This window comes from Glycine soja, chromosome 14 (assembly GCF_004193775.1).
Source record: "Glycine soja cultivar W05 chromosome 14, ASM419377v2, whole genome shotgun sequence".
NCBI classification, from domain to species: domain Eukaryota; kingdom Viridiplantae; phylum Streptophyta; class Magnoliopsida; order Fabales; family Fabaceae; genus Glycine; species Glycine soja.
Window position 1 is genome coordinate 7,426,963 of NC_041015.1, and position 6,000 is coordinate 7,432,962.

Genomic DNA, 6,000 nt, shown 5'->3' on the forward strand with positions numbered 1-6,000 from the left:
AAACTATAAAAAATTAAAATCGTTAGTATAAAAAATTGCCTGAAAGGCTAATTTGGTCTAATTGAGACATTTTAAGGACAAACTTTAAACTTTTATAGTTTAAAAACTAAATTGAAACAAAAAATATGAAAGATCAAATTTGTATTTTAGTCTACTATTTCTTATATATATATATATATATATATATAAATCAAAGTTGCCAAAAACATCCTTCAAAAATTTAAATTCTTCATAAAAAAACATCCAAACAATGAATTTTAGATTACAAAAATTTAAATTCTCTCATAAATTATTTTTGTCAAGTTAAAATTTTTTATCCAAATGCAATCTTATTGTATTGTGCTTGGAATTTCCGGAATCTATTCATTTAATATTTTTAAATTCCATACAACCTTAATTTGTTGATGCAATTTTGGCCATCAAGTTAGAGGGAAAAAAAGATTTTAAAAAACAGATAACTTTTCTTATTTATATCGTGTTTTTTTTAAAAGATATATAAGCAAGCATTGAGTTGCTTATTAATTATTTATATCTTGTTCAAAGCTGCATTTTGATAATTTGAGAAGATGTATATAAAGAAATAGTAAAATTAAGGGAGAAACTGACTAAAAATGTAGTCAACTTATCAGTCGAGTACATATGTAGGATCGATGTGTTAGAACGTACATTGAACTTAATTGTAGGATACTTTATGTAGCTTGGCTAGACTGATAAGAGGGTAGAGAAGGTTGGGGTTTATATTTTCACGTTACTAGTTACTAGAAAAAGAGTAAGATGGGGGAAAACTTAACCACCACTAACTTTAATCTTTTTACCTTTATTTCTTTAGAAGGGTATATATGATTAGACAAGAAGTTATCATTGCAGAAGCTGGCTTTGATAAAAAGCTAGATAGTTGGTTCCCTTTCAAATATCAGATCCACGTTAAAACCCAAATTTTGAAGGTGACGAAAAAGGAGATTCCGAAAGCACATGATGCCAATATAATGTGACTTTCATGTGTATCTGATTGTCACAAATTTTAGCGTTGTTCAAGAATATTGCGACTTATTGGAAATAATGTTATGTTGACGTTAAAAAGCTTTTGCTAAGTATATATGATATAGTTTTTTTTTTTATAGTAAAATACGATTAATTTTTTTATATGATCCTACTAATTAAAATAAGTTTGGTAAGGCTTTTTTGCCATTAGTTTGGTAAGGCTGTTATATAACTTACATTGGTTTCTACTAGGATTTACAATACGATAAAATTAATAAAATGCGTATTTATTAAGACAGATTGTTTTAATAGTTTTTTTTTTTAAAAGAAACAAACTTCTATTATCTCAGACATAACAATTGGAAAAATACAATGAGAAATACAACAAAAAACTTAGTTGCTAATAAATAATGTTGATGCTCTAGGTAGTGTATGAACGATCGACATGATTAGTTCGTCTCCTAATAAAATGCTTATTTATTAATTAAGGCGCATTCTTCTAATAGTTAATACGGTGTTATTAATTTGAGAGCATATACACATGTATATTTTTTCTTGAGAATACGATCTTCCCCTTCAGATTTAAATCTGTTGTCCCATCTTGTGCTCCCCCAATCAAAATTTGCCATCTCATTTAAAATGACATGTACGATTTGTGTGTAATTCTCAAATTACCTACTTTATCACTTGGCGCTGGCTCTAACAGAGCACTAGATAATGATTTACTATTTTGATGCACTTTAAAAATATAAAGGATTATATTAAATTTTTAAATCATACAATATCAAGTTAAATATAATTTAAAACATAAAGAACTAAAAAATATATTATAACCTTTTTAATTTGAGACGTTTTTATTAAAAAATTTAAAATTATAAAATATACATGAATATTTTTTTGATATTATAGCTCTGTTAACTCTGATCCTGTTAACTCTGATCTCCTTAATTCTCTCCTAGACTGTAATCCTTGTTAAATTGTGTCCAATCCATTTTCTGCTTACCAGCTCATTTGAACCAAAGTTCTCTACTTCCCCGGTTGGATTTCTTATATACTGTACCGTTTTGTAGTTTTCCAGCTTTTGTTTTTGTTATAGAGTCTACGTTGTTCTTTGTTAGGTTTTCAGTGTCTTCAAGTCGTTTATTTGCACCGAAATATCCGCTGTTATTAATTATTATCTCTATCTCTTTTTTATTATTTAATTTTTTTGTAATGTCTTTCTTTTATTATATATAGTCACTTTTAGAGAGTTTTTTTTTATATCTGTTATTTTAAAAATTTATGGTGATATTATTATTATTATTGACTTTTTTTTTATTTTCTGTTTTTACCTTTGCGCATGATCAATTAATTGGAATTACATGTTCTGATATTTTACTAATTTTTATTTAGGATTTTAAGAAAAAACTATTTCCTTGAAGTAAATAGGAGAATTGTTGAAGTCCAATATATTATTTTAAAAAATTAACTAGGTATCAAACATGTTTGATCAACTTTCGTCATCCATTCAATTCTTGAAAATGGGACTTTAGTGGAATTTTTTTGTCAAACGTAACTTTTTTTGATTATTTATAGAAAATGAAATATTAGAAGAGATGATAATAGTTATTACTTTTTTGTCGTTTTGGTTGCAGTAAAAAAAGTTATTTTTTTGCTATAAAATAATAAGTTAAATTTGGTAAAATATTGGCATTAAGTATAATTAAAAGTATTATACATTTATACTAGACAATGATATAAATTTAAGTTAAACAACATGTAACTTTCCCAAGTTGATTTGATTCTTACTTGGGCCTTGTTACTAAATTATAGGATTAATAAGTGATTAATATACTCAAATTAAGATTGAATTGTTTAAATAATATCTGAGTTTCATTTTTTAGTAAAAATAATTCTTATCAAATTTTACGTTTTTATCAAATTCAGAATTAATCAAGATTTTTTTTTCAATAAATCAAGTTGAGAAAAAAAATGTTACTAAACATTACACAGATATAATAACTTTGGTCTCGCCCCCTTCTTTTTCTCTTATGACAGATGACCCATTTTGAGCGTCAAAAATCGTATCATAATGATATCAAAGTTGACAATTAAGTGGATTATGAGATTGAGGCGATATTTTTTGGCCTCACATATAATACAGATCTGGCTTCTGATTGCACCACAATTTATATCATTTCCCTTCAATCACGACAACACAAGATTTTCTTTCTCCCGTCTACCTATGCCAAAATGTCATACCATTTGACTGAGGTATGTTTTTGGATATGTTCCAATGTCATGCCTATTTATTTGCGTACATATAAAAAAAATAGGCCTTCATGATTCTGTTCCTATTTTCATTGTTTTTATATTATCATTCTCTTATTGTAGGCTGGTGGTGTTTCAATTCTAGGTTGCCCCTCTGACAGCTAACCTGTTGTATACAACTAAACTTGTTAACGCATTATAGTCCATGTCATCGCCTCATTTCTATTCATGATTCAGTTATTATTTTTTCCAAACTAAATAAATAAGAGATAAATGGTGAAGAAACTTGCTTATACCAATCATAGACCATGTCACACCGTAGGCTCTTGACAAGCTAAACTGCTTAACCTTATGTTAATTTATATGCCGAATAATTTACTGTATTTTGTGAAGATGAAACTCTCTGAATTAATAGAGTAAAGAGGAAGAAGACAAATATATCTTCATTTTTTATTTATCAAAATGTTGAGTGTACAACCCTTATATATATATATATATTAATACAAAATAGATTTAAAAGAACAATAGAAAATGAGTAATTATCAGCTAATCTAGATTTTTTATATATAAAAAGTAACTAAGTATCAACTGATGTAACTATAACAAATTTATATTCTACTACTCTCCTTAAGATTGGAAAAATATGTTTAGGATAACCATCTTGTACATTTTGGCACCAACAACTGTGGCTTAAACCGTTTTGGTAAACAAATTTTCTAATTAATTGAACTGTAGATTTTATTGGAATAAGTCAAATATATAAAACTATTTATCATCCTTTTTCTTACAACAATGACAATTAATATCTACGGGCTTGGATATTATAAAATGACAGTTAAAATATATAACTGTCACATCATCATATTTATACTGAGAGGACAAAAAATAATGACAAACAATAGGCAAAAAAAATACTAAGAGATTAAATGTAAATTTTATAAAAGAATGAGAAACTAAAACCATAATTTATTATCAAAAGATTTTACATGTAATCATTATATCAAACTAGAAATTCACATAACAAACTACATAATTATCAACATAGCTCATCACTAATAATAATCCTTGACAATAAAGATTATTTTTTAATGTATATATATATAAAGATCAAGAACAATAATTAAAATTTTGTTTATGAACTGAAATTCATAAAAAATTATTGGAGGAACAACTTTCACATTTAACCCCTAAACAAAAATAACGAAAGGAGGCACATGAAGGACACTTGGTGATGAATATGTAGCCATTTGATTGTGGGCCTGGTTGTCGTTGCGCCGGGACGATTTGTCGTTTAGGAAAATTCTTGAGGTTAGAAATGTTAAGCTTTGGTTTTGAAACTAGGGCATGTTTTTGTCGGTCAAAGATAAAGGTTAAGGAATAGGACATTGTGATTGGTGAAGTTGGGTCGCATGATAGGAGGTGGATCCCACACAGTGGAAGAAGCGGTGGAAAATACCATCATTACTGCAAGACAATGCCATCATTTGCACGTGTCCATGGACCATCCATACATACATACATTTCAATCCCACGAAAACTAATTAACACTGCATCAATGAGATTATATCATGGCTTTAATCATGATATATTTGTGAATAAAGAGATCAAATATAGGAAGATAGCTACGTAGTAATTGACTAACATGATTACATCTGGAAATTGGATGCAATTGCGTTGCGGTTGTTGCTGAACAGGTTACACAAGATATATGTAAAATTTAATTAAAAGTTGATTGGTATATATCTTTTCACAATTATTGAGAACTTCAATGACTTTGTTTAAAGGAATCCGGATCTTCAAGACTTCAGTATTCAAATACTTTGTTTGATAAAAAGTATACAGACTTAATTTAACGATCATAGCTAGAGAATCAGTTTGATGTGTTTAAGGACGTTAGCAGTGTGTTGTACTGTTATTTAATTACCAAAACAATGAGTTATTTAATTATATTTATCTCTGCTCTTAATTTGTTATATAAGGTGTTTTTGCATGAATATTGATGCCGATTTTATCTGAAAAAGAAAGAAAAAGGAATCAAATCACTGGGTATCAGACAATCAGTCGCAGCCTCGCAGGAGCACATGTGCGCACATTCCTTGTTCAAACTATATTTTTTTCAAAATATATTATTATATATAATAATATTATTTATTTTATTATATATATATATATATATTTTTTTTTTTTTCGTTTCATTTCACTCTTATGTGTAAATTGTTATTAAAATAGTTCGTATAAATAACATTTTTTTCTTTGACAAAAAAATGACATAAAATTAGGTCAAATGTTTTAGACATTTACAAAGAAGACTATCAAAGCTGATACTTAAAAGAATAAATTACATTATTATTAGTCCGAGAAAAAGAATAAGAGAGAGACAAAAAAGGATATGAAAGAAAATCATCAAAAAATATCTCATAATTAATAAAATTTTGAAACTTTAATTGTTAAATGTGTTGAATGATATCATAAGATTCAAGTGGCTGATTTCACCTGCTGAGATAAAGTTTTATTGTTGTTGTACCGTTGCTTCAAACTGTATTAATTAGTTATGGAAAAACTCAAACACTGAAAAATGTTCTTGAATAATTTAATAAAATAATTTAATAACTTATAATCTAATAAAATAATTTAATAACATTTACCATTTAATGCATACCCGAGATTTTTAAAATAAATTTGGAATTGAATATGAATAGATGACAAATAGTGGTCCAAACTTCAAACTTACTTAAATGTCTCGTATTAAATGGTGACTCGAGGCAAAGT